Genomic DNA, 26,762 nt, shown 5'->3' on the forward strand with positions numbered 1-26,762 from the left:
AGTAACTGATCCAACAACTGCACCAGACACTTGTTGTATTATGTAGGCATTGCCGACTGTGGTGCCATTTTCTGTCTGTTTACATATCTGTGTGTATGAATACACATGATTATACCAGTTTCTTTCGCGCTTCGGTGTAATTTGATCAAAAATTGGTGGTATGGCCTTATGGGTTTTTAGTCATAAGGTTAAGTCAAAATCCTTTACATTAGAACTCTACCTCAACTGGGATTCGATCTGTCAGTCCCTCAGAGCTTCCTCCCCCTTTCTGGAAATACTGACACACTTCTTATTGATAGACCCGATCCTAATCCTTGCCAATCGTGCTAAACCATCTGGCAAAAGCAAAGGTCTTACAACAATCATTGAAAATTATGCATGTCCCACATACAGCTTACGATGGCACTTTTTTCCGATTGTGGAAGAAAAAACACATATCGCGTGCAAGATCACACATTGAAGGTACTTGGTAGGCTGGCTTGCCTCAGAGTGATGCCGATCACGTTTTTGCATGTGTGCCACACCACACCACATGTGCAGGGCTGCCTGCAACCCTTTGAGTCCTGAACATTGGGTGGGAGGGCGTGATAAACTTTATCTACCTGAGGAATACGTGACACGGGATGTTGGCTTCCTATCTAATTTGATACCAGGCTCACTTCCTCCCTCTCTCTGTCTCAAGTGGTTACTTCCTGTTTATGTGGAACGTTGTGTACAAACACACACAGACCAAGATCTAATCCCCATTCCTCCTCCCTCCAATCCTCCCCTCGCACCTCATGCACACCTTTCACTGGTAGTTGGTGCATCCCTTTGTTCTCACATTTCCACTATTATGCAACAAAAATGTTCGTGAAGAAGTAGGTAGCATTTGTCATATGCCACACTGACACTTCCCTTGTCCTGAACAAAGCAGCAGGTATATGAGCATTCTCCAGCCTTCTGAAAATACTGAGCTGAGGAGGATGTCTTGGAAATATTTCCTCACTCTGTCAGACTGATTGACTAATTAATTAAATCGATACCTCTGCATTGGACAGTTTCTCCTTGCATCCTATTGGTGTATACTAGGGATGCTATGTTTGGCGGGATTCGATCCTGCAACCACCTGGCTTCCTAACCTTCTGTTTTATTTTTCTTTACCTCCTATTGCTGGATACTGGCACAGCTACATCGTTTGTCGTTTGGTAGGAAGTCCATTACGTTGGAGGTAACTGAGAATTTCAGATTTCAGCTCAGTTGCATGCTATGTCTTTAAACAACCCCTGGAGACATTGGACTGCTGGGTGTGCTCTCAGTTCCACTATTGGAAACAAAAAATTGACCAGTACGGAATTTGATGTTTCGCCTGGAAGTGATGCTGTATAAAATGTTAGTTGAAGATTCAAATTTCGGTGTGGAATAATACCATCACTGTTGTGGAATTCCCGACCACTCCAAATCTGCCAGTTGAGTTTTGTAAAGCACTATAGAATTCTTAAGTTTGTTCTCGCAGCTAGACCAGGATGAAGCAGGAGGAAAGAGACTACCGTGTGATGGGATAGTAATAACAACAAATACCACTACAAGACAGAGTGCACTGCAGTGTATTGAGAAGCACTAAACCACAATCCTAGTAGCTGCCACAGCTAGATGCTTGAGATCGTTGAAAACACTTGTACATCCAGTCCATTCACCTCCCAGGTGTCCACATGCAGCGCACCTGTACCCTCACCCACCACCATGAATGCAACTTCTGTTGTGGATGCAATGTCTGTCAGAGTGCACCACCCCTGGCTATGGAGGGCATCCAGGGATGCTGGAGTGCAATAAACTTCAGTACATCGATTTGGGGTTAATTTTCAGTTGCCAAGTAAACGAATAGTGAAACGTTTGGATATCACACAACTGTGCTGTATCGAGTCCAAGCACATTTTAAGTTCCTCCTGCTAAGCACCACACCTGTTCAACACTTTGACGGAGGAACACCCTGAGTCGGATCTGATGCTGTTGGCAAAAATGAGTTTGTTATGAAAAAAATAAGAACCTGTGAGAGGCTCGTACAAAGATTTTATCTGTTACGTGTGCGAGAAACAGTAATTTAATGACAAATAATAAAGTTGTGTATGTTCAGATTTTATAATGTGTGTGTTGAAGCTGAATTTCAAAAAGAATACCATGTTATGTAGAAACATAATATAGGCTTGAATGCAAAGCATGCTTAATTCCAAGTCTACAATAGTCTTCTATTTGCCATTTCAGTACACCAGCTGTGTATAACTAAATATCCACAATGAATCTATAGTCATTCAGCTTCAAGTGCATGCAGGTTGTCTGTGAATAAGGCAATGCTGTCGGAGGCTAGGAGGAATAGTAGCAGTGCCGTAATTCTAGTAGTGAATTTGAGCAGTGGTAATGAATGTATTGTGCAAAGCATGGTCATGGATGCTGATGTTCATGATTTAGTTACCGCTATTTCTAGGCTATTAAAGGGGAATAGTGACTGCATGACTCTGCTTTCATGCTGTGTCTAGGAATCATGCATACTCAGTTCACTAGAAAAACAAACACCTGGTATTAATGAGTTTCATTACAACAAGACAAGTAGAAATACTTAACTTTTATCTGAAATTTTTTGTAACCCCTTCTATATGATCATCCACAATTGCAATTACACAGACATGTCGCGAGCAAAGGGTGACATAAAAAATAATCAGCCTTCTTCAGAATAGACAAACACAAGTAACAGTTCTGGTCCTAGCAACAGCTTCTAACAAGAGTCTGTCAACTGAAATGGAGTGACTGCTGATAAATGTGCTAAGTAGAGATTGCTAATGAAGAAGCTATGGTGCATTGGCTAACAAAGTGGCTAACGTAGAAGCTGCTATCAAAGTGGACTGCCATCTGTTGGGCGAGGTGCTTCTGTTGTCTTTGCCTAGGGGCTGCTGCTGTCGCGTTGTCGTCCTGGAGGAAGATCGGTCAGCGTGTGATTGGCTGAACTCTTCGCACAGCCTTCTCTTTTCTGTCGTTCCCAAGTGGCATGCCAGTGCTGACTTTATGCCTTAACAATTCAAGAACACTTATGTTACAACGGCAATGGCCTTGCCGCAGGGGATACACCGGTTCCCGTGAGATCACCGAAGTTAAGCACTGTCGGGCATGGCTGGCACTTGGATGGGTGACCATCCAGCCGCCATGTGCTGTTGCCATTTTTCGGGGTGCACTCAGCCCTGTGATGCCAATTGAGGAGCTACTCGACCAAATAGTAGCTGCTCCGGTCAAAAAAACCATCATAACGACCGGGAGAGCGGTGCGCTGACCACACGACTCTCCTATCCGCATCCTCAACTGAGGATGACACGGCGATCGGATGGTCCCGATGGGCCAGTTGTGGCCTGAAGATGGAGTGCTTTATGTTACAACAATTAACCTTGAGGACTATGGATTCAATGGCAAAAGAGAAAGTTACTGCTTACAACATGTTTGAGTAGGTGAAATCATGAAATGTGCTCTTGGATATTTATATGAAAGAGCTTAAGAGTCATCATCACTTGAATGCTCTTGATTACTACATGTTCCCTACTCAGCTTATACCATGTGCTATGCCACACAGAGTCAATTCACAAGGGATGAACTCATTTCAAAGTATGAGCCCTGCTTTATGCACTATGAATCGAATGCGTAATGCCAGATTGATGGACCACCATCACATAACATGTGTTGTGTTGGATGTATAGCTGAAATGATCAATAATAAATCATCTCTATCCCATAGTCATAACAATCAAGCAAGATGATACTACTTATTTAAATAACCTATTGTTTTACTTCATCGGTTCTATGACGACTAATGTAGACAGTTCATACTTAAAGAAATTGCATACACAGAAGATATTAGTATAATAAGCATTGCATCGCTGACTTCTTTCAAGGACAGGAAGTGCACTAAAATATGGAAGAGTATAGCATGGTTACTATGGAATTAACTTGTATCCGCTATAAAGATATGGTGATGTTAATTCAATTATTCGACCATCATCTACGTGAATGGGGAAGAGAAGGTCGCATGGGTGCAATCTTCAAGTATGTTGCTATTCCATAACTGGAATTCTACAGATGCCCTGCTCTCCTGACTCAAGAAGAAGATGTGTGAAATATTATGGTTGAATCTTCTTATGAAAATGTAAAATTACTTTTAAGTTGGATGAGAAATAAATGATTTCTTTACCTCATAATCTGTGTATGATTTATCTTCACACTGTTTCCACTTCGATAGTATAGTTTTGCTCAGATACCACATTGTGGTTTTCTTCAAACACAGGAGATATTTTTAGGCCTGGTTTCTGTATGTCATTGGAAGTATTTGTTATCTTCCATGTTAAACTTCTCCTTCATGTTTAACACCATTGTCATTTGTGTCCTGCACATCATTTATGTACACAATGCAATAGGGGATAGTTTTTTTGTAAATAACAAAAAAGACATATGATAGCAAATTTTTTCATTTATTCAATTGAAAGAGATACAATTTGATTTTTCAGATACAGTTCAGTTCTTTATGCGCAAAATAGTTCTTAGTATTACAGTTTAGTTTGTGAGATTACATTTCAGTACTTGATGTACACTTCAGTTCCTGAGATACAATGTGACTCTGATATTTCAGTGTAGATATACTTTTAACTTACACGCTGTTACTAATAACTAGAAAAACAAGCACCTCTCAACTGTGACAGTGGTTGAAAATATTCTTATGATTTTTGGGTTGCACTGGATGAGAATATCTTATTATTATTTTTTTTATATAAATCAACACTAAGAACTATTGCAGAGATACATTTGTACTATAACTAAATTCCACATTCCCAGTAGATTGAACAATAATTCTGATGGACTGTGAACTATATACACTTAAAAACTAATCAGGCATGGACAGCTAGCAAAAGGTGAAAAACTTACAAACTATTCTATTTACATAATGCACATGGTGCATAGGTATATTCACATGTGTGTACACAATGCACATACACCACGTATGAATAAATAAACATTCAGATGACATATATTTGTTTATGCTGTTTTACTTATTTTAAACTTTTGTTACTTTTTTCACAGCACACACACACACACACACACACACACACACACACACACACACACACACACACACACACAAACTCCCTCACTCATTCTCTAACTGCAAGTGAACAGTGTGAGTACAAGCGAGTTTCAGTCCCCATACCACAAATGATCCTGTTATTGTCACGAGGCTACAGGCTGATTTAAACTGCAGCACAAGATACACCTTATGTCCCCTTGATCGAATACTAGTTTGCCATAAAGTGATTGGCGGCTGCAGTGCAGCACCAAGAACAGTGCTGTACAGGCATTGCAAATAGTCTTTGATAGGAGGGCTTCCAAAGTCATACAATGCACATTCTTGGTCTCACTCTGAGTGGCGCCTTCCAGTGTGCAATACAAATAGCCGGCGGTTCTAGGCGCTACAATCTGGAACCACGTGACCGATACGGTCGCAGGTTCGAATCCTGCCTCGGGCATGGATGTGTGTGACGTCCTTAGGTTAGTTAGGTTTAAGTAGTTCTAAGTTCTAGGGGACTGATGACCTTAGAAGTTAAGTCCCATAGTGCTCAGAGCCATTTGCAATATAAATACATTTTTGATTGCAGACTTACAAACTCCTAACCTTCTTGTTCTGTGGAACAATATCATAAGGATTATCGGCTGTGTGAGGATGAGTCAAATTCATTAGCATTGTGCCTCATTACTTCATATGGATTGCAGTTCTTCACCCAATAGGTGAAGCTATTTGTATCCAGATAAAGTAATTTAGGATCTGCAAAATGAGTTTTCGCAAACTCATAATGAAGGCAATACATGTGGAGATTGGATAAGTCTAGTATGCCCATCCCCAAGTAAATATTCTTCGCAAACTCAACTGCAATCCCCGCCATCTCCACAGCAACAAAGTCCTCATTGAAATGATGACCCACTTAAAATTTGGTTTGGCAATGCATTTTCTTAGGCCATAATGCCCATTCCTTTCAGTTGTAATCAAAATTTCACGCTGTTCCCTTAAATTTCCATTGTTTTGCCAAAAAGGGAATTATTCATTAACTTAAAAAAATCTTTCTCAAAGTCATATGTTGTGGACCCTCTCTGTCTCGTATTCAAAGAGGAGGACTGTGTGAAGTAGATAGCCTGGATGATTCTAACCAGCTCCATCCCTAAGCTGAGACACTGGTGGCTATTAGGATAATGAATAATACATCTCTGCTTATTCCCCATCGTTGTCATCAGTTTTGAGGTGGAGTCTAATTGAGAAACTAGTTGCTCTGGACACAGTGGCAAGTCGGCGTGCACATCATGCAAACTAATAGCGTATGTGTATTCTGCCTCCACCACATGCCTCACATCAGAATCAGCTGCCGTACAACCATTGATTTTCCCACGTAATCCGCTGGATTCATCTTTGGGCACCCATCAAAACTCGCCAATCGGTAGTGATTGTTGCATGGCGTTCCCGTGTAAGTTATTTACATCCAGGACCATGATATAACTCAAATTGAGAGCTGTGCTGAACCCGTGGGTTGTCTTGTCATGCCTATGGACACATGGGCAAAGTCCCCCACGGATCCCTTGCTCAAAGAAAAGAAGCATGTCGGGATTGGTCAATAATTGGATACCGCACTTCATTCTTGAGCATTGTGTCTCAAGACAACACAGATGCCATGTACTAAAAAGTGGGATTCAGAGAATATGTAGTCATGCATAGAAATGTTTCGAAAATGTATGCAACAAAGTGCATGTCTTTGTCCACGTAAAGCAGTGCGTTCTCTCCTAATGTGGAAATGTTAAATTCCTGCCAGTCGTTCATGGCATGCTTACACTCTACATCCGTTATGAATTGCCTGTAAGGTTGCTGCAGAATGCAGTTATATCGGATAGCCTGGTTTCATTGTGTTTTGCCATACTATCTAGATACTTGTATGGGAAAACGCCCTTTCTAGTCACAAGTTGAATCTTTTCCTAATCAGAAAATGCAGCTCGAGTGATGTGCATATTCTCTCAAGGTAAGGTTTCAACAAATTTCTAGAGTGGTGCCTGCATAAAACGTAGCATGTCAAGGAAGCGGAGTGTAAATCTTGGCTTCATTCATTTGGAAAATGAAATATATTTCTTGATGCTCCCATGCAGGACACTGACCCGATTTTTCTCCAAGCCAAAATCAGCCAAGTGCTCAACAAAAACATTAGTGCCCTACCCACTTAAATTATGAAAGAAAATGGTAACTGATCCTTCAAATTGCACATATTGTGAGTTGCACCAGAGAACGTCCTCATATGATGACAGAAGGGGGAAGGCATTCAAAGTTAGCATACACGATGAAGTGGTTTAGCGTCTGATAGTGAGCGTTCATAAACTTCATGTATTTGTTTTCCTCTGTTGGCACATACATATATCATGGCCCTGGAAGCACAATCTACTACATGCTTCACTAAGTAGGCACTGAGGCACCTTAAACAAAAATGCTCTTTATCCTTATGTTTATTCATCTGAGAGGTGAGCAATGTCTTTGACACAAACATAATGATAATTGCCTTTTTCATTATTTTTCTCATTCTTTACATGCATCTTATGCTCAATGGCAAATTCTGATAAATGGGGGGGGGGGGGGGGGGGGGGGGGGCACGACTATATGCTTGTTCTGCTCATCTGACTTGCATTTCTCCAGGCCATAAACATGAACGGATATTCCAGTATTCTGAGCCTCAAATTTAGTCATGTCCTGGAGGTTAAATGGGGAACTCGATACCATCAAACTTACAACATTTACGAATGTCAAGGTGTCCACCTTATCTGGATTCTTGTTAATATTTCTTTTGCAAGCCAGGATCGATCATGCAAAACAAAAACTGGTCTTTTTCATTTTTGACATTAATGCATGCCATCTTGTCTGCTATATCTTTAGGGAGCTTGATATGGCTAGACCCTCCATTTACCAGATCATACACATGTGTATGGATGTCAGTGTAGCATTCAGCTGAGTGCTTTAGCTGATCCTCTGATTCAGAAAACAGGGCTAGTGTAGCTCCGTAGGAGGTCTCACCAAAACTCACGTGGTTCATGTGCTTCATGTAATGACGCCATTTTCAACCCAAAGATAATGAAGACTTGTCTCTTCAACGTCAGAGGCAACTTCGGAGACATGCGACAGATCAGTGCACAGCACTGCGCCACATTTTGTGGAGGGATGCCAAGGATCATTAACAACCACAAGGAGTTCAATTTCCATGGCAGGAAGGCATGCTCTTAAAAACCCAAAAGGCTGGTACCCTCCTGCTGGATTCTCGATTCTTATGAACGAGATTCACTTCTGAAAGGCGTCTGCAATCACTGAATACTCTAACTGTGATATGGCGTCATTGACCTGAGGTCCTTCACTAAAAAAGACAGGAAATGGAACTGGCAATAGCCACAGGATAACTGCTATTACCAATATTATAACTACAAGTAGTTGATGACATTGACAAGGCTGCTTGTGGTGAGGTGTCATACTTTGCGAGATCGACGAGGATGAGAAGGTGAAGAAGAAGAAGGAGATGTTGCAGTATCCGGCCAGTATCAGCAGGCTGGCAGTGGCTGCTGCTGCTGCAGCTTTGACCCGCTTGCTGGATAGAGGGTGGCCCATGGATGCCAGAGCAGTGCTGTGGCACAGCAGTGGGGGCAGCAGCGGTGGCCACCGTGGCTTCCCGTGTGGCGACTAGTGGTGCTACCAACTGGCAAGGCATGCCTCATTGGACCTGGGTACCTTCACCATGGAGTATTGTGGGAATGTTTCCCTGGCTCAGCCACTGTAGAAGAGAAAGAGAGAGAGAGAGAGGGAGAGAGAGAGAGAGAGAGAGAGAGAGAGAGAGAGAGAGAATAATGAAATTAAGTACAACATTCCAGACATCGCCTGATGCTGCAAAGAAAGAAAGAATATTAGTTATTTGTAAGTAGAATGAGTACATGTATGTATAGGATATAAATCGTATAAGTTGCCAAAAAAATCTGGTTAGTAGAACACAAGTAATTGATTTAAAGTGTCTACTAACATGTTTGTTTATTTTTATGGTTGTCCCAGAAAAAAACAGTTCATCTCAGGGCAATGTTTTTGGAAAATCAGACATTACTGCTGTGTGTATTGACATCACACGTGTGTTGCAAACACATAGACCACATTGGCCTGTGTGCTTAAATCACTGTAATATGCCAATTGTCAGCATTCACCGAGTTATCTGTGGAGGTATTATTGCAGCTCCGTTAAGGATACAGGGTACTTATGAATGGCAGAAAATACGAAATTTTTTATGACTTTATTAAATTCTATAGTCTTTTCTGATTATACTGATATATATATTATAGGGTTTCTAATGAAAAATGACCTATGTATATCAAATTTTAAAGTTACAGTCATGTATGCCGCCTTGCCCCCTTTATTTCTGTTATAGAAATCAGTATTATTTCTAAAAGAACTGTGAACTTTCTGTTTCCAGGGATTATACTTATGATACATTGTATATATTGCTAACAGTGCAGGTGTATAGTGTCTGTAAATGGTTATCTTTGCTAGTATTTACTTTTCTTTCGCTGAAGCAGTTTGTTCACGTGTTACTGAATGTTTGTTGCCCAAGTGTTACATATATTTGTGGAAGTACATATCCTTTAGTGTGCAATAAATATGAACTATGCCAGGCATCAATAAATACAAGAAAAGGAAATTCTATGGTAACCATTTCACAAACAAAGCAAGCAACACTGTTGAAAGTAACCTATGTAACAGTTCTTCAGGGAAGAAACTCCCACATGGCATGCCTCCTGGTGATTCAAATTTTTTTTGTTAACAATGATGCTGTTTGTAGTGGATTTGTTGTTGTTGATGTGGGCATCTTATCTTCTTTGATAAAGGAAGTGGAGAAATTTAAACAATGTGATGGTGTAGGCTGTCTGGAAATAACTGAACAACAAAGTAGCAGGAAGGGTTTACTGTCAAAATTAGTTGTTCTGTGTAGATCCTGTATTAAATCTACCTTGAAAATGACTTTGAACATCGTGCATAATTCATATGATGTATATTTGAAGTTAGTGTATGCAATGTGTGCAATAGGAAAAGGAAAAAGGGCTGCTCAAACGTTTTGTGGTTTGATGGACATTCCTCCTCCTCCTAATAGGTTCAGCAAGTACATAAAAATACTTTTAGGTGCCTTGACAGTTGTGTGTGAAGCATCTATGAAACATGCAGTAGAAGAAATTGTATCTAGTACTGAGCAACATGGGTTTCAAATCCACGCCAGATGGCATGTAAGTCGATGACCACTAGAGGTCTCTTCAGCTGTCACGCTGTAAGTCATGGCTGCGCACGATTCTGGCCCTGAGTCTGTAACATGAGGGCGCCACTGTGGAGCACGTGGTCCCAGCAGCCAATAGCGACATACCCTGTCATGTATTTAGGCGGCTGCATCTCACTCAGTGAGGCAGTCTGGTATTCGTGTTGAGTCAGTTGATATCTCGCTTACAGACATCATGTTTATGTTGCGTGTGCTTACTTCCTGTTTACGAGTGGACGTTGTTTTGATTTTGTGAGGTTATCTCTTGTTACTCCATTGCTTAATACTTTGTTGTTGATCTTGGTGTCTTGCTCAGTTGTCTGTCATCATGCTTGTCCTTCCATTCCCATTTGTCCATCTTATTTGTTTGAGGTCTGCTCCCGTTTGGTCCCACCGTGTTTTCATTAGCGGCAACCCCACCACCGTTCTTGTTGCAGTTACAACACTGTAAATATTAGTGGAACCAAGGACATTGCTGTTGCACTTGATGGAACATGGCAACATCAAGGACATCGTTCCTTGAATGGTGTTGTAAGTGCTGCTTCTCTGGAGAATGGAAAAGTTGTTGATGCTAAGGGCGTATCTAAGTACTGCCTCACCTGCCATGGTAACACTGAAGGATTTGTTGAACATTAGTGTTCTAAGAATTATGGTGGTTACAGTGGAGGTATGGAGCTCTAAAAATATTTCAGAGGTCGGTGCTCATTTATAATGTTGGATATATGAATGTTGTGGACATGTGCAAAAGAGGATGGATGCTAGATTGAGGAATCTATGAAGAGAAATGGAAGGAAAGTTGTTATCTGATGGAAAATCTCTGTCTGGCTGAGGGAGATTGACAGAAACTGAAATAGACCTCCTTCAGAGTAATTATGGACTGGCCATTAGACCAACTGCACCTCTGAATGATGTTACAGCAATGAGAAAAGCTGTATGGGCCACCTACTTTCTTAAGTTGTCCACAGTTGACCACCCTGTTCACGGACTTTGCCCTAAAGGAACAGATTCTTGCCGTGGTTACCAAAAAGCAAAAGAAAGTGGTCAAATATACCATCATAAGCATTCTCTTCCTGAGTCTGTTATGAATGAAATAAAGCCAATTTTTAGAGACCTGAGTGACCCTGTTTTGCTTTGTAAATGTCTTCATGGGGGCACTCAGGATACAAATGAATGTTTCAACCATTCCATATGGGAAAGATAACCCAAGAATGTTTTTGTAGGACTAAATACATTAAACGTTGGTGTAGTAGATGCAGTGATATGTTTCAATAATGGAGTGATAGGCAGGTTGGAAGTCTTGAGAAATTTAAGCATAAACCGTAGCTCTAATGTAGAAGATCAATTGCTTGCGTGAGACAGACAATGGGTGCATGAAGCTGAAAGATTCGCTCTTCAAGTTACCAAAGAAGCAAGAAGTGCTAAAAGAAATGCCAAGAGGAAGCTTGAAGAAATGCTGCAGGGTGAAGACCATACTTCATGAATATTCTCAGACACAGTTTCATTGGACTCATATCTTCATTCGCTTTCTTCTGCAAATTGTATTTTTCAGAATTCAGGTACAAATATTTCCTAAAGTTTATAAAGCATTGTTCTAATTTTTTATGTATCTTGCAACAGTCTATACTTATGTAGTAGACCTAAGCTTTATTGTAGAATCAACTAAATTATAAAAAATTACATTTTTATTAGGAAAATAATTATAAAAACTAAAATGTAAGACATGATATTTTTATCCTTGTAATATAGATAATAGGTGGAATTAAACAGATCTAGTGCCTCAGCTCATGGTCTTGCGGTAGTGTTCTCGCTTCCCATGCACGGGGTCCCGGGTTCGATTCCCAGCGGCATCAGGGATTTTTCCTGCCTTTAGATGACTGGGTGTTGTTGTGTTGTCTTCATCATCATCATTAATCCCCATTACGGTCAGAAGAAGGCAATGGCGACAGTGGTGCGGGTCTCCCGCATCGTCCCCTACGCTCCTTGGAGTATGGGACCTCATCATAGTACCTCAACCATGTCATGCATGTCTGGTAAAAATGTGGTCTCCTTCAAATGTATAACACTGGATGGATTAAATGGTACCTCAATTTCAGGAAGCATTTTGAAAAAAAATTGCATCAATTTCTTTGCAATTTTGTTTAACAACCCTAATCAGGTTCACAAATATTCAAAATACTTCTAATTTGTTTAGAAAGTGTACTGCATTACCTGATATCAACAAAAAAAAAGTGTAAAACATATACATTATAAACAGTGCCTGGAAGAAATAGGTGTTGATTTTTACATAATATTGAGCCAGAAAAGTACCCTGTATCCTTAAATATTAGGATGAAAGGGATATTTACCATCACTCAACTATGCGATATTCATTTAATTTATGGCGAGGCAAAAAATGTTGCAAGGGCAGCTGTAGGAATTTATCAAGAACGCTTCCCACACAATATACATTTGCTGCTGCTCATGAAAGGTTTGTATCATCATTATTCTCTCCTTTTACTCGATTATTTTGCAATTCATTTATAACAAAATACAGTAATTATCTTTGCCTTTAATTCTGCATGCAAAACATATTGTCTGTTCTGATGTGCTTTTGCTTTATTATTGCATAAATTATGACAGAATACAGCTTACGCGTATATCTTTAATTTGCATAGATTGAGAGATACTGGCTGTTTACTACCCTGCATGGGTAAATGCATGGGCGGGTGTAATCAATTATTACAGTATTGAGCATTACCTTTTATCTGCATAAATGACTGGTAACAATTACTTAACCTTTACAGAGGCAACATTGCTACCAACTTTATTAGAAAATATTCCGTGAACCTTAAGTCACAACATGTGGTTCCTCCATGACGGTGCTCCACCCCACTTGTCACAGAGTACGAAGATTTTTGAATAGACGATTTCCAGGACGATGAATAGGATGTTTTGGTGCATGTCGATTGCCAGCGTGCAGTCCTGATTTAAATCCACTGGATTATGTATGCTCAGCAAGTAAATAATGTGGATGAACTTACGTAGAGGATTTTTGATGCTGCCAATACTATAAAAGCAAATGTGAGTGTGTGTGTGTGTGAATAAGTGTGACGAAACTGAGTTCGCCGTAATGAATCGTGTTGAATCAAATGGTGGGCACTTTGAACACTTGTTGTAATATTGGTGTAACAGGAAACAAAGTAATGTTACTTTCATTGTCATTATGGTACTGTTGCAGAAAAAGAAGCTAATCCTAATTTAGTTTTCATTATGGTATTGCTATAAAAAGAGGAAACAGTTAATTGTAACAAATGCAGAACCAATTATGCATTAATTGATTGATTTTATACTAAGTGAAACACATTTTATTTGATGTCAGCTTTTTCTTACTACCACGACCTTCGTTATGGTAATGTAAAAGAGAAAACGTCTGGTTGTACTAAGTTCATTGTTCACGTAAAACGAATTACACAGTCTTGACAAACTGGTGACTGTTTACATTGCATGTTTCGGTAGTACCTAGCTGCCATGCCATGTCGCTGTACATGTCCAATGTTTACATTGCTCTGGTTCATCTGTTACCTTTCTCTGACGGCCTCGTTGATGTTGATAATACACAAGCAAGGTGGTGTGTCATCAGATGACAATGTAAACAGAAAAATATAGATCTTTTAGGAATACAAAAATAGAATGTGATATAACATTTGATTAGACTTTTGGTAAAGCACAGTGACATGTACAGTCTGTATAATTTTGGCTGCTTATACCACTTACTCCCTGTGTAAATTACCTGTATTGCTCTGTCTCTTTGGTACCTCCCTCAGGGCAGCTGACATCTCTTCATGGCGACGCAGCTCACTCTCCATTTCCTCCAACCACTGTAGCATCTCGTCCTCGGCCAAATAGTTGCAGAGCCCCTATCCATCTCATTGATGCCACCTACAACAGCAAAATATTGATTACAAAAATATTTCTTAGGACATGCACTTACAGGAGATCTGCGATGGCTCCTGCTTATCCTCTGGGCTTGCCCCTCCCTGTTCTTCTTCTTTTGCCAGGATATCATCTACAACAACAAAGAATATGCACAAAATTACATATACAATAAAATTTTTGTCAAACAGCAACATATTACGTATACATAGTACTACAAAGAAAAAATATATGTTCTACTTACATTGCTGTTGCTGCTTCTTCTCGGTATCCAACTGGTCAGTTATCTGCTGAACAAATACTGAAACAATAAGAAGACATGTATTCAGTACTACTACGAAACTCCTAGTGATAAAAATTACAGTTATTATTTTTAATTGTAGAAATCATCTACATTAGTAAAAAATATGCAATATATTATGTATATGATGAAAGAAATTAAGTACATTAAGAAGAGGAAGAAAAAATAAACTATTTAGAATGCTGCTTCCCAGCATCCAGCTGGTCAGTTACCCAATGGACAAATACTGAAACAATAACATGACACGTATTCAATACTATTACAAAATTCTTAGTGGAAGAAAAAGTTGCAGTTACTGATTTTGGTCCCTCGAAATTCTGTACAATACCAAAGAATACGCAACATATAATGTATACAATGAATTTTTTTAGAAAGAAATTACGTATACTACAAAGAGGAAGAAGACAATATATACTTACGACGATATAACTGCTGCTCTTGCTGCCGCTTATGCATCTGCCACTGCTGTTACTGGCGCTGATGCATCTCAGCAGTATGTTCATCACTGATTCAATGGATTTTCGCTGAAACAATAAGGCGACATGTATTCAACACTGCGAAATCCTTAGTGAAAAAAAAAGTTTGCAGATTTCGATTTGAATCTGCAGTTACCAGGCAATTCTCCATAAACCTCTAATGGACTCTCCCGCTTGCCACCATTGGTACTGCTACTGCTTGATGCCGCTGAATGCTTCGTGTTATATCAAGGATGAACCAAACTAACAATTAACACATACAAGTGAGAACAGGACAATCGACATTACACAACGGTGGCGGATGAAGGCAGAATGAGATTGGGGAGTGGAGAGGGTAGGGTTTATGTGCCTTCACTGATTCAGCATCAGACAACAGGAGCACAGTATTCTGGAACACCTGCCTCATCATTAGCCAATAGGGGCGCAGAATTCTGGGACACCGTGGTCTGCGGTGCAGTTGTTTGAGGTGCACACACTGTAACTGGAAGTAGCCATTTGAGGTGCGTATTCCCCAGCAAAGGATGCCTCTGTGAACAGAGGGAACCACATGTACAAATGGAACTGCACCTACGAGGTTACCTGTGTGCTCGTTGGTCACAAAAATGTAGCTTGCATCTGCTGTTGCGGGCCGCGGAACTCTCTGGGCATCCAGTATGCATGGTGTAATTTCAATAGTGATCGAAGTCATAGTTACTCTCACACATGTAACAAACAAAATCTTTGTATGGCGTTGTAACAGGCCCTTTTCTTTCGTAACAAACTCATTTTTGCCAGCTGCATCAGATCAGTCTCTGAGTGTTCCTCCTCGAAAGTGTGAAACATGTACAGTGCGTAGCAAGAGGCAATTAAAATGTGCTTAGATACTCGATACAGAACAGGTTTGTGACATGCAAACCTTTCTCTACTCATTTGCTTGGCCCTGAAAATTAACCCCAAATGAACATAATCAAGAATATTGCGCTCACAATGGTGTCTTAGTCAACAAATTTGTATGATTTGGGTGTTAGGTCTATGATAGTTATGCATTTAAACATAGAACAACAGTCAAATGCATTAACACAAAGTCCAACTTGGTGGCGAATATATAAGACATCACTGTGGTGGCTGGATTTACAGTTTTCACAAAATACGAAAGGGTTTCGTTGAAGTGTCAGAATCGAGAAAATAAAAGATGTGAGAGTACTTTTTATTGTGTTTACTCCTTTCCATCCTCGACAAGCGTGTGATAACGATGATATGGTGGGAGAGTTTGGCCCCTGGGCAGTGCGAAATGATAACCAGCTGGTGTGAATTGTACATACCATAATTTTTTTTGGGCGTTATATGCCTATAAATCATAACAGGAAATGTTATTCTGAAGCTACTATTGCTTATGTTCCAACACATGCAAAGAAAATGACTGTGTCCACTTGTAAGGGAGGTGTGGATTGACATGGAACATTGCGAATTCGAGGCATTGATAGCCGTAAGAATATGAGAGATTTTACATGAAAATTGTGTGCAGTCATAAGGAGTTTATAGATACTGATATTTAATGTGGGAAACTGATATTTCCAGAGCCACAGTTGTCAGGATGAGGTATTTCCGATATTTCGCTCATTGTCGAATGTCACCAGATTGGCGCTACAGTTGTAATAATTAATTATAATTCCTAGGACGACTATGTCTAGCTTGTGGGCGTGTGGTGCTGACCTTACTGTGTCACCATCTGAGAAGGTGAATAGTGAACTAATACTCTATGTACTGGGCAGCCTTCGCTATTGCCTCTGTTACAAGTAATCTCCATCACAAATTGGTTGATTGAATATCGATCATTGACAAGTGTTTGCGCTAGACATATTGATAACATCCAAATCACTAGCACTCCAATCTCAGGGTACCCTCCATGGCAGGGTAGGCGCACTCTGGTGGACATCATATCCACGACTGCGGCTGCAGTCACAGCAGCAGTTTTTCCCAACCTCTGAGAATTGGCACTGGCTGTGTATGAGGGGATGGATGCACAACTTGTGGACATCTGGGATATGAATGGGCTGTATGTATGTGTGTTTTCACTGATCTGAGGTATCAAGCTGTGAAAACTACTAGAATTACTGGTTAGCACCTCTCAATACATTGCAGGGCACTCTGTAATGCAGTCGTAGTTGTTGTTTTTACTATCCCATCAAGTGGTAGACTCTTTCCTCATCCACCTATGTCCTGGTGTAGCTGAGAGAACAAACTTAGGAATGTTATGGGGCTTTATAAAATACACTTGGCATACCCATAGTAGTCGGCAATTCACACATCATGATAGTCTAAATTCATGCTGATATTTGAAATACCAACTATGATTTTATACAGCACCACTTCCAATCGAGACATGAAATTATTGTTGCCAGTAGTGGTATTGCAAGCACACTCATCAATCCAACATCTCCACAGATTTGAAATTTTCAGCTCCTTCCAATGTACTGGACTTCCCCTCAAATGATGTAACTGTGCCAGTACCCAGCAATAGGAGGCAAGGAAATAAAAAGATATACAGGGAAGTTTGGAAACCTTGTGCTTTCAGGATCGAATCCCACCAAATATAACAGTCCTAGTATCCACCGATAGGTTGCAAGGAGAAACTTTCCCACACAAGGGAATATTTCCAAGACATCTTTCTCACCCCAACATTTTCAGAAGGCTGGGGATTTCCCATGTACCTGTTGCTTTGTTCAGGGCAAGGGAAGGGACAGTGTGGCACCTGACAGACGCTACCTACTTCTTCTCAAATATCTTTGTTGCATAGCAGTGTAAGTGTGAGAACAAAGGGATGCACTAGCTACCAGTGCCAGGTCTGCATGACAGGTGAGGGGAGACGGAAGGGAGGAGGGACGGAGAGGAGATCTTGGTCTGTGTTAGTTTGCACATATTGTTCCACACAAACAGGAAGTAACCACTTGAGACAGAGAGAGAGAGAGAGAGGAACTGGGCCTGGTGTCAAATTTGAAAGAAAACCAACATCCTATATCATGCATTCCTTGGGTGTGTTAAGTTTTGTATGTGACTTGAAGCCTCCCACCCAATGCTCAGGACTCAAAGGGTTGCCAGCGGCCCTGCACATGTGGTTAGTGCAGAGCAAGTGGGAAAACGAGATGGATGCCACTCTAAGTCATGCCAGCAGACCAACTCCCCTCAGTGTGCGACTTGCATGCAATGAGTGTTCTTTTTTTTCTACAATCGGAAAAAGTGCCATCGTAAGCTGTACATGAGAAATGCATAATTCTCAAACATTGTTTAAAGACTTCTGTTTTAGCCAGATATGTTTAGTGTGATCTGTAAGGGTTAAGATCAAGTCTATCAATCAAAAGTATGTCAGTATATTCAGAAAGGAGTGGGGGAACCAAGGGATCAAATCCCAGTAGAGACAGTATTTTAACAAATAGGATTTTGAGCTAACCATGCAAGGAAAAACCCTTGATGTCATATTAGTGGACAAGCTATTTCACACCAATTTTTTATCAGTTCAATTAATTATTCAATTAATTTCATATCAGAAGTGAGGCAGGGTTTCCAAGAGGGGAGGGAAAAGATGAGATCCTATGTCCTCTCACACCTACAGCTCAGCGAATATTTTTCTCCTACTTTTTCTAGGAGGGTTGAGGTGGGTGGGGGCGATGGGTGAGACATGTTCTGGTGGTGGCATTTTGCACTAGCTCATTCGATTCATGCACATTAAGATGTGTACACATGTGCCTTGTTGGAATAAACAAGACAACACCTCCAGTCTGCAACAGTGTAATTATGTAATTATGTAGTTGCTGGACAGTGTAATATTTGCATCTTCCACACCAGTGGCTCTGCATAGGCTGAGCAATTGTCATGCCAATTCTTTTCTGGGTGAAGGGGAAAGGGAAGGGCTGGGGGATTTCCCAAGAGGGGAGGGGACAGTTGATTGATCAACTGAATTAGTTAGTCAATTAATTTGATATCAAAAGTGTGTTTGTATCAGCGAGGCATAGGGGGAAGGTTGGGGATTTCCCAGAGAGGTAGGGGAGAAGGAGGAGGGGGACAGGTTTCTCAGAAGGAGTGATTATCCTCAGGGCATCATAAATCAACCCCCAGGTGGTCGTAAATCAATTAGTGTAACAGTAGGTTAATGGAAGAGGGACGGACCAATAAATTAATCAAGTTCACCCCCAAATGTATGCAACCTGCAATTAAAAAACGTACCAGAACCTGTGTTGCCCTACTATTCTCATATTGTGTCACAAATTTGCTTAACAGTGTACAGTGTAATGAAAACTGTTGCCTGACACCAGAAATCTGTAACAAATGAAATACAGGTATAAGTAGGTAAATATAGTCTTTTTTTTAATTTAGGCAAAGGCATTCAAGCTAAATGCAATTTTAGGCTTGAGTATCATGCCCAGAAATATTTTTCATCAGGACAAGGTGCAAAGAAGAGAAGAAAGAGATATTACGACAAATTGCTATTTCTTGTTTCACATGCCAAAGGAACTAAAACTTTTTTAAACTACAACTCTCCGAGAAGTGAACCATAACAAAGTATCAGCGACTACTGCAAATTCACGGCTTCGCTGACTACTGCCATTAATAACGTGCAACGACTACAGTTAAAAAGAAAAAGAAAACGCTTACATCTTTTCAAGACAAGACTTAAAAAGCTGTACGAATTGAGACAGCAGAACATGATGAAGACAGAACACTTTGTCTCTTCTTGACAAAACTACTCAAAAAGTTGGATGAGTACACTAAACTGCCAGCAAAAATTTTAATGTTAAATATAATTCGTACATTTTGAAATAGATCACACAGCTGTCCCCGTTCACTGTTTCGTAAAACAAACACTGAACCATATTTCAGTCAGACACAGACAGCACATTGGCAACACTCAAAATGTCCATCTATGCACAGGCAATGCGCTAGTCATCTTCAGTTAATCATGTAATTCACTTAAAAACAACTACGACCATGGTGAATAATCCACCCCCTAGATTAGCTACACACAGTTCTAGACCAGATTCAGCACAAAGCTATTTTGCCACTTTCAACCCTGTTGCTAGCCCACCTCCATTGGTTACCGACACATGAAGTTCAATAACGGTTCAAAGCCGACCGAATGTACTCTCACCTGACCAATTACATGGTCTGTCTCAAGATAACTACTAAATTCAGTATCTGTGCTATAATGAAAAAATAATGAATAAATAACGACTGATTGTAGAATTTTTTCATTTACCTGACCTACTTACCTCAGGGTCACAGCTAATCATTGTACAGGTGACATCGCCAGTCGCATGTTGGCACCAGAAATAAAATCAAGACCCCATGAACTGTTTTTCCAAGCCCAATATTCGTTTGAAATGCCCACCGAATTTTGGTTCTAAGTGCTTGAATTGAACAAAAACAAAAAAACAAAAAAAAGGCTTTTCCCTGTGTTAGTGGCTCTAAGAGATTGAAAGTACAACTTCACAGATGCTGACGTTGCTGCGTATGGCCATGAGGGTGATTCAAGTATTTTCAAGAATTATAATTTCTGCAAGAGAGACTAAGCAGGGCAACTACATCTTCCAGAACAAAAACCCCCTCCATTGGCAGGACCAACAGTATCTCTGCTACTTCTTGGAAATGAGGCGTTATGGCATGTAATGTGACCATATGCACAAAAGGGCTTAACCAGCGAAACAAAATCTACAATTACAAGTACAGACTTGCAAGATGCACTGTGGAATGTACCTGTGGAATTTTAGAACAAGTAGTGTGTTCTACATGTTTGTATTCTAGGTGACGCTGGCCAGAGTGGACGAGCGGTTCTAGGGGCTACAGTCTGGAACTGCACGACCTCTACGGTCGCAGGTTTGAATCCTGCCTCGGACTTGGATGTGTGTGATGTCAAATGGTTCAAATGGCTCTGAGCACTATGGGACTTAACTACTGAGGTCATCAGTCCCCAAGAACTTAGAACTACTTAAACCTAACTAACCTAAGGACATCACACACATCCATGCCCGAGGCAGGATTCGAACCTGCGACCGTAGCGGTCACGCGGTTCCAAACTGACGCGCTTAGAACCGCATGACCACACTGGCCGGCCGTGTGATGTCCTTAGGTTAGTTAGGTTTATGTCCAATAGTGCTCAGAGCCATTTGAACAATTTTTTTTTTTAATTCTAGGTGACAAGGAATTCACTACGAAAATTATTCAAAGTTGCTGCGTTCTTTATAGTTATTTCAAAAAACGTGATGGATTCATTTTTGAAGATAGCTTGACATGCGATTGGAAGATGCACAACGAATTTTCCCAGTGGGAGGGTGAACAAATGGGCTGCAGGTAGGAGCTTTTTTGCAATCATTTCAGCAGTCCACGAGCAATACCTTGGCAAGTGAAGTGTGCTTAAGATTTTGACAAAAGAAAGGAGAAGCTTTTCTATAGTTATTATTTATATGGTCATAATTTTGATGTTATTACTCTGATAAATGACAAAGTACTACTGTTGCAGTCTATTACTGCTACCCAATTTTGAATCATTTTGTCGCTTGGTATATTACCTCGAACAGTGGTTTGCATTACGAACATCGTTCGAGATAACAGATGTTTCATGTGATGTTTCAAAACAACACAATGACTGACTGACTGACTCACTCACTCACTCACTCCGTTGGCTCCTTTGAGACATGACGATCCCGCGCCGTTCTCACTGTGGCTCTGCTTTAAGTGTGAGATTCGAAACAATTTGTTTTTGCTTGAGAGGGCTGTTAACCATAACCACAACCCCAACTTGAGGGACGAGCAGAGCTGGATTAAGCAAGTGCGGGGCCCGTAGCAAATTCTGACAAGTGGCCCTTGGTTTGTTTAGGTCATATTGTTTAGGATATATATATATATATATATATATATATATATATATATATATATATATATATATATATAGGGAAACATTCCACGTGGGAAAAATTATATATAAAAACAAAGATGAGGTGACTTACCGAACGAAAGCACTGGCAGGTCGATAGACACACAAACAAACACAAACATACACACGAAATTCAAGCTTTCGCAACAAACTGTTACCTCATCAGGAAAGAGGGAAGGAGAGGGGAAGACGAAAAGAAGTGGGTTTTAAGGGAGAGGGTAAGGAGTCATTCCAATCCCGGGAGCGGAAAGACTTGCCTTAGGGGGAAAAAAGGACAGGTATACACTCGCACACACACACATATCCATCCACACATACAGACACAAGCAGACATATTTAATATATGTCTGCTTGTGTCTGTATGTGTGGATGGATATGTGCGTGTGTGCGAGTGTATACCTGTCCTTTTTTCCCCCTAAGGTAAGTCTTTCCGCTCCCGGGATTAGAATGACTCCTTACCCTCCCCCTTAAAACCCACTTCCTTTCGTCTTCCCCTCTCCTTCCCTCTTTCCTGATGAGGCAACAGTTTGTTGCGAAAGCTTGAATTTCGTGTGTATGTTTGTGTTTGTTTGTGTGTCTATCGACCTGCCAGCGCTTTCGTTCGGTAAGTCACCTCATCTTTGTTTTTATATATATATATATATATATATATATATATATATATATATATATATATATATATATCAACAAAAAACAAGACTGTTACAAATAAACTATGTCGCGAAAACATGTATTTTCTAAAATCAAACAAGATTACAGTAGTTTAGTTTTCATTCCGTAATACACTACTGGCCATTAAAATTGCTGCACCACGAAGAAGATGCCCTACAGACGCGAAATTTAACTGACAGGAAGAAGATGCTGTGATATGCAAATGATTACCTTTTCAGAGCATTCACACAAGGTTGGCGCCAGTGGTGACACCTACAAAGTGCTGACATGAGGAAAGTTTCCAACCGATTTCTCATACACAAACAGCAGTTGAACGGCGTTGCCTGGTGAAACGTTGTTGTGATGCCTCGTGTAAGGAGGAGAAATGCGTACCATCACGTTTCCAACTTTGTTAAAGGTCGGATTGCAGCCTATGCGATTGCGGTTTATCATATTGCAACATTGCTGCTCGCGCTGGTCGAGATCCAATGACTGTTAACAGAATATGGAATCGGTGGGTTCAGGAGGGTAATACAGAACGCCGTGCTGGATCCCAATGGCCTCGTATCACTAGCAGTCGAGATGACAGGCGTCTTATCCGCATGGCTGTAACGGATCGTGCAAACATGTCTAGATCCCTGAGTCAACAGATGGGTACGTTTGCAAGACAACAACCATCTGCACGAACAGTTCGACGATGTTTGCAGCAACACAGACTATCAGCTTGGAGACCATGGCTGCGGTTACCCTTGACGCTCCTTCACAGACAAGAGTGCCTGCGATGGCATACTCAACGACGAACCTGGGAGTACGAATGGCAAAACGTCATTTTTTCGGATGAATCCAGGTTCTGTTTACAGCATCATGATGGTCGCATCCGTGATTGGCGACATTGCGGTGAACGCACATTGGAATCGTGTATTCGTCATCGCCATACTGGTGTATCACCCAGCGTGATGGTATGAGGAGCCATTGGTTACACATCTTGGCCACCTCTTGTTCGCATTGACGGCACTTTGAACGGTGGACGTTACATTTCAGATGTCTTACGACCCGTGGCTCTATCCTTCATTTGATTCCTGCGAAACCCTACATTTCAGCAGGATAATGGACGACCGCATGTTGCAGGTCACGTACGGGCCTTTCTGGATACTGAAAATGTTCAACTGCAGCGCTCGCCAGCACATTCTCCAGATCTCTCACCAATTGAAAACGTCTGATCAATGGTGGCCGAGCAACTGGCTCGTCACAATACGCCAGTCACTACTCTTGATGAACTGTGGTATTGTGTTGAAACTGCATGGGCAGCTGTACCTGTACACGCGATCCAAGCTCTGTTTGACTCAATGCCCAGGCATATCAAGGCCGTTATTACGGCCAGAGGTGGTTCTTCTGGGTACTGATTTCTCAGGATCTATGCAACCAAACTGCGTGAAAATGTAATCACATGTCAGTCCTAGTAAAATATATTTGTCCAATGAATACCCGTTTATCACCTGCATTTGTTCTTGTGTAGCAATTTTAATTGTCAGTAGTGTAGTTTCAGGACACAGAACCTTGTCAACGAATGAAGAAGATGGAACTAAAGAGTCTGCCGTTTCCGGAATGATGATAAAACCAGGTGGAAGAAGATTGCCTACTGGTTTAGTGTTGTCACAAGCCTGGCTTTCTCCGGATTTGTCTTCGCTTTGATCGCATCCAAGGTTGTCCATTGCGGTGTGGGACTGTCTGAGATAAGCCCGGACTTGTTCAAATGGTTCAAATCGCTCTGAGCACTATGGGTTAACATCTGTGGTCATCAGTCCCCTAGAACTTAGAACTACTTAAACCTAACTAACCTAAAGACATCACACACATCCATGCCCGAGGCAAGATTCGAACCTGTGACTGTAGCGGTCACGCGGTGCCAAACTGAAGCACCTAGAACCGCACGGCCACACCGGCCGGCCCCGGACTTGTTTCTGTTGTTTGATAAATTGGAATGATCAAAAACAACATAACTCTTTGCTAAAAATTTACTAAATGGTGACAGTTGTGAGCGTAGTTTCGTGCAACGGACATTAAAAGAAGCCAGTGCACGCACACTTAACTGCTCTCCTGTACCCCGTTTTTCGGCACTTCACGCGAAATATAGTTTCAAGACTGTTCAAGTGGTTTATTAGTCTGTAACTGGTGCCAGAGACATGTTTGCTTTGGACGTTTTTATACTGCGACTAGCTTTTACCCGTGACTTCGCGCATAAAAGACGCCGGCGTGGGCGGCGACTCACAAAGCTTTGCCGTCCTGACGGCAAATTTGATTGTTTGCAGCAAGCGAAAATGTCTTATAGTTCGTAACAGCATGTCATGCTTTTATGAGGTAACTTTGATTCTACCTGGCGTGTCAAAACGAAAGCTATATCACATTTTAAGTTAGAACTGCAGAAATACAACTGAAAATCGCATCCAATTGCGTGCATTAGTTTTTGCTTGGTGCGAGTACTGAAGACATACATACATACGAGGGTCACTTCAAAAGAAATGCAATATCCTTTCTTTCAGGAGTGCTAGTTCTGCAAGGTTTGCAGGAGAGCTTCTGTAAAGTTTGGAAGATGGGAGACGAGGTACTGGTAGAAGTAAAGCTGTGAGTACTGGGCGTGAGTCGTGCTTTGTTAGCTCAGATGGTAGAGCCCTTGCCCACGAAAGACAAAGGTCCCGAGTTCGAGTCTCGGTCGGGCACACAGTTTTAATCTGCCAGGAAGTTTCATATCAGCGCACACACCGCTGCAGAGTGAAAATCTCATTCTGTAAACATCCCCCAGGCTGTGGCTAAGCCATGTCTCCGCAATATCCTTTCTTTCAGGAGTGCTAGTTCTGCAAGGTTCACAGGAGAGCTTCTGTAAAGTTTGGAAGGTGGGAGTCGAGGTACTGGCAGAAGTAAAGCTGTGAGTACCGGGTGTGAGTCGTGCTTTGTTAGCTCAGATGGTAGAGCACTTGCCCGCAAAAGGCAAAGGTCCCGAGTTCGAGTCTCGGTCGGGCACACAGTTTTAATCTGCCAGGAAGTTTCATATCAGCGCACACACCGTTGCAGAGTGAAAATCTCATTCTGTAAACATCCCCCAGGCTGTGGCTAAGCCATGTCTCCGCAATATCCTTTCTTTCAGGAGTGCTAGTTCTGCAAGGTTCGCAGGAGAGCTTCTGTAAAGTTTGGAAGGTGGGAGTCAAGGTACTGGCAGAAGTAAAGCTGTGAGTACCGGGTGTGAGTTGTGCTTTGTTAGCTCAGATGGTAGAGCACTTGCCCGTGAAAGGCAAAGGTCCCGAGTTCGAGTCTCGGTCGGGCACACAGTTTTAATCTGCCAGGAAGTTTCATATCAGCACACACACCACTGCAGAGTGAAAATCTCATTCTGTAAACATCCCCCAGGCTGTGGCTAAGCCATGTCTCCGCAATATCCTTTCTTTCAGGAGTGCTAGTTCTGCAAGGTTCACAGGAGAGCTTCTGTAAAGTTTGGAAGGTGGGAGTCGAGGTACTGGCAGAAGTAAAGCTGTGAGTACCGGGTGTGAGTCGTGCTTTGTTAGCTCAGATGGTAGAGCACTTGCCCGCAAAAGGCAAAGGTCCCGAGTTCGAGTCTCGGTCGGGCACACAGTTTTAATCTGCCAGGAAGTTTCATATCAGCGCACACACCACTGCAGAGTGAAAATCTCATTCTGTAAACATCCCCCAGGCTGTGGCTAAGCCATGTCTCCGCAATATCCTTTCTTTCAGGAGTGCTAGTTCTGCAAGGTTCACAGGAGAGCTTCTGTAAAGTTTGGAAGGTGGGAGTCGAGGTACTGGCAGAAGTAAAGCTGTGAGTACCGGGTGTGAGTCGTGCTTTGTTAGCTCAGATGGTAGAGCACTTGCCCGCAAAAGGCAAAGGTCCCGAGTTCGAGTCTCGGTCGGGCACACAGTTTTAATCTTCCAGGAAGTTTCATATCAGCGCACACACCGTTGCAGAGTGAAAATCTCATTCTGTAAACATCCCCCAGGCTGTGGCTAAGCCATGTCTCCGCAATATCCTTTCTTTCAGGAGTGCTAGTTCTGCAAGGTTCACAGGAGAGCTTCTGTAAAGTTTGGAAGGTGGGAGTCGAGGTACTGGCAGAAGTAAAGCTGTGAGTACCGGGTGTGAGTTGTGCTTTG

The 26,762-nt window shown here is 41.4% G+C and overlaps 1 pseudogene; it reads left to right on the forward strand.

The window, feature by feature from the left end:
- The first annotated feature begins 3,071 nt into the window (after positions 1-3,071).
- On the forward strand, positions 3,072-3,188 carry LOC124546218 (annotated as a pseudogene).
- The last annotated feature ends 23,574 nt before the right edge of the window (positions 3,189-26,762 follow it).

This window comes from Schistocerca americana, chromosome 8 (assembly GCF_021461395.2).
Source record: "Schistocerca americana isolate TAMUIC-IGC-003095 chromosome 8, iqSchAmer2.1, whole genome shotgun sequence".
Lineage (NCBI taxonomy): Eukaryota > Metazoa > Arthropoda > Insecta > Orthoptera > Acrididae > Schistocerca > Schistocerca americana.